The sequence below is a fragment of the Oryzias melastigma genome, unplaced genomic scaffold (assembly GCF_002922805.2).
Source record: "Oryzias melastigma strain HK-1 unplaced genomic scaffold, ASM292280v2 sc02452, whole genome shotgun sequence".
Lineage (NCBI taxonomy): Eukaryota > Metazoa > Chordata > Actinopteri > Beloniformes > Adrianichthyidae > Oryzias > Oryzias melastigma.
Window position 1 is genome coordinate 1 of NW_023419025.1, and position 3,532 is coordinate 3,532.

At 40.1% G+C, this 3,532-nt stretch overlaps 1 long non-coding RNA gene across 1 annotated transcript; it reads right to left on the minus strand.

The window, feature by feature from the left end:
* Positions 1 to 2,115: 2,115 nt before the first annotated feature.
* On the minus strand, positions 2,116 to 3,532 carry LOC112140110. The gene is made up of 3 exons (XR_002918120.2): positions 3,493 to 3,532; positions 3,167 to 3,273; positions 2,116 to 2,384 (listed from the first exon to the last, which is right to left on the minus strand). It is a non-coding gene; the product is annotated as an uncharacterized LOC112140110 (long non-coding RNA).

Consider the following 3,532-nt stretch of genomic DNA (forward strand, 5'->3'; position numbering starts at 1 on the left):
ATTTCCTCTCTATAAAGAGTTTCAAGCTAAAGGTTATTGGAACTCAAGTTTAAGGCTAAAGCCCTTTATTAAAGAAGGAAGCGGCTCACTTATTTCAGAGGTGCTGAAAGACATTTTCTGTTACTTTTGGACAACACTAACACAGCTCTCTTTTCCTAAGCTACAAGACTTTCCAGTTTCTTTTGGAACTGAGTCGGTACCTTCCAGCTAAATACAAAAAAAGTATTTTTTTAGCGAGCTGATTCTTCATGTTCAATGTTTTAAGTCTTTGGCGTAAGCACAAAGTTGAATTCATTGCTCTTTCTGTTAATCCCATCTGCGGCCAAACGTCCATGTTCATCGGTGTGAAATGTCGTGATCCTGTACAGACATAATGCCAACAACTTGACTCTGTTTGGCTAATCTCCTTCCTGTCCAGCTCTGCTCGGCTGTGTTCTGCTTACTCAGGCTTTCTCTGCAGCTGGCTGGAAAGGGGAAGCACCAGAACAAACAACACCAAAGGCTTCTTTGTTCAGCCGCGTCAGAAAATGCAGCCATCCTCTTTTTCTCCCATTGTCCGATCACCTCCCACATACACGGATCTGGCGATCAAGTCTTCTCCCCGCCTCTATGCGTTAACAATGCTTCATCTCTGTTCCCCGGCCCACATGCTAGGATACCACAGAGGGGTGCCGCAAACCTCTCTCCCTCCATCTCCCTTTATTCCTCCCCTCATTATTAGCAAAACCTTCATCCTTTCCTTGCATCCTTCTCCCAAATGGGTGACCTCATCCAACACCCACATTACAGTGACTTCACCACCTGGCAGCTGCAGCCAAGGCTGCAGAGCAGGGTGTTGGCGGAGAGGACAATTAATGCCGCCACAGTGTCTGGGGACAAGGGCGCGAGATATCCAGACAATATCAGCCGCCTCATTGATTCATCTCAGCCTTGTAATCTCCCAGAACCAGCATCTATGGCTTTTATTTGTCACTACTAGCAGCAGATGAAAAAGACCATTTGTCTTGTCTGGGAAATAAAAGTGATGCAACTGTTCAAGGCCATAATCAGGTCTGAACAAGGCCACCAATGTGGTGACAAACAGGCTCGTTTCAGGGTCTCATCATTGTTGAGTAAAGCATGAGGATTTTAGACAGAAGCAGGAGTTTCTCTGACTCATAACACGAGAAAATTGTCTCTTTCCTCAAATGTCATCAGGATTTATATCAAGTCAATCATCAGGAAATCTCAATATTCCACTTTGGATATTGTAAAATAAATAAATTTCAATCTCTCCGTAATGTCTTTCCCTGATGAAAATTGTGTTTTAACATGTTATTGTAGCATTTTTGTTAATGATAAAGGACATACATTAAGAAAATTAAGATTAAAACTAAGTTTCTGACAATTTCTTTATTCAAATCGTGGCGAATCAGGACCAGATAAAAAATGTAATTAGAAAAAGCTTGTGGTTACATACAAACTACATCCGGCGGGTCACGCGCTCCCTACTCCGGTCTATTCTGACGTATCCACTTGTATACTAGATCCATGTATGCTTTTCTTTTTACTGGTCTGAGTTGGCTCAGAACTGTACGACTGAACAGCTTAAATGCTGCTCACCATTTTTGTTCCACTAGTAAATGTTATGTTGGTGTATGTAATCAAATTGACAGTAACATTTCTGGAGATTCAGTTTGCCAGGATTGGGTTTCAGAGTTCGGGCTCCATTTGATTTTTTCTATGCTGTTCCTTCAGTTCAGACACTTTTGGTCCATTTTCCTAAACAAATATTGATCCTTACAAACTTTACTAGAAAAATATCAGACTAAAACATTTAAGGTGTTTTTTTTTAGGGCTATATGATGATAACTTTCATTTAAAGTCACGTTTTTTTTCCTCTATTTCCATCATTTGGAATATGAGCAGTTGAGATAATTTGACACAGCAGCAAATGTGAACAAAGAGTGACACCTGCTGGACATTTAGACTCATTACATTGAGCTTATAGATTCAGTCAAATAGTAATGGGAGAAATAGTTTTAGGTTGATTTAAATAATCTGTAATCTGACACTTTATGGAATGCAGCAGGTAAACAGCATTAAAAAAAGGATATTATTAGTGTTTGACACGCTTCATCTTTTATTTTTCAACATTTGTTTAGTTTTTTGTCAAAATCTTTGCACATTTCTTTACATAAAGTAGTACAGTTGTAAAAAGGCGCGTGGAAGAAACCATGAACCCCTTTTTTTGGCCTTGCTGACAGACAGTCATGTGCACAGCAGCTTCAGGGTGAGTTTGTGTTCATAGATGCTGCTGCAGCCACAGAGCAGTGTTGATGAAGCAGTCAGCTTGTGTGTCCAGCCTGGACAGAGAATGACCGTCTTCTGGAAACCACAACAATCTAGAAAGAGACGGAAAATCAAACAATAAGCAAGTTTTATTGTTCAATTTATGCAGATTTATTGGCGAACAAGATAAAAAAAAAGAGCTGCTAACTTGTTATGACTGCAGCCATAGTCTTCCTTAGATGGTTTTTGATGCATCACTGTTATCTTTTTGTTTTAGAGTTTGTTGACATTTTTGTTTCACCCATCCCTCTTATTTCCACAAGATTTGCATTCCATTATTTGCTCTTCTTTTTCTTGTTCTGTTTTTTTTCTTTTGTGTGAAGCATTGACTGTATATGAGAACTGGACTAAGTGGTCCTTCCATCCTCACATTCCAAACAGGAAGTACCTAACGGCTCCAAGAAGCCAAAATTTTATCTTATTGCAAGATTTTGTTTTTTTTTTTTGGTTCTTTGGATGTGCCACGTTTGTTGTTAGCCCATATTGGACACTGGCTGCATTTTGGATCCGTCTCTTCCCATCTGTCCTCCTTGTCTATGATGATGCCCGTCTGTATGTAGTCTTCTAAAATGAATAATGTGCTTCCAATGGGGCGCTATGACGACCATAAATGAGATATTGATCCGTTTTGTGCATTTCCTTGATCCTTTTGTTTTTATTCGGACGTCATGATTGATCTTCATGTCCAAAAATTCACCACAGCAGGAGAGTGACCTTCTGGTGAAGACTGCAGGCAGCAGCTAAAACCCGTCACTGACATCTCTGACATATTTGTCTACAAAAACACGTCATATGGAGGGAACGTGGCCTCTTTACATTTGATGCAGTGCTGTACCTGACAGGTGAGGCTCTGCTCTTCAGCACTTTGTAAAGCTCCAGCCCCTGATGAGGAGACACCCGCCTGTCTTTGCCCCCCAGCATCAGCAGCACCGCAGCTTTGATCTGCAAACCACAGCATAACGTTTAAATCCATGTTTGTTTATATAAGAACATAAAGAAGTACATTTTGCAAAGTTTATTGTTTTTTTTTGCACACTTTTTTGCTGCGTTGGCAGGTTTCATCCACCGTATTTAACAGATGAAAAACTTGAAAATAACAAAAAGTAGAAAAAAAAATGTTAGCTGAAAGCTTTGTTTAAATGAAGTGTGAGTGAGCCTGACCTGAACCGCGTGTGTGATGGGGGATTTCTCCAACAAAGCA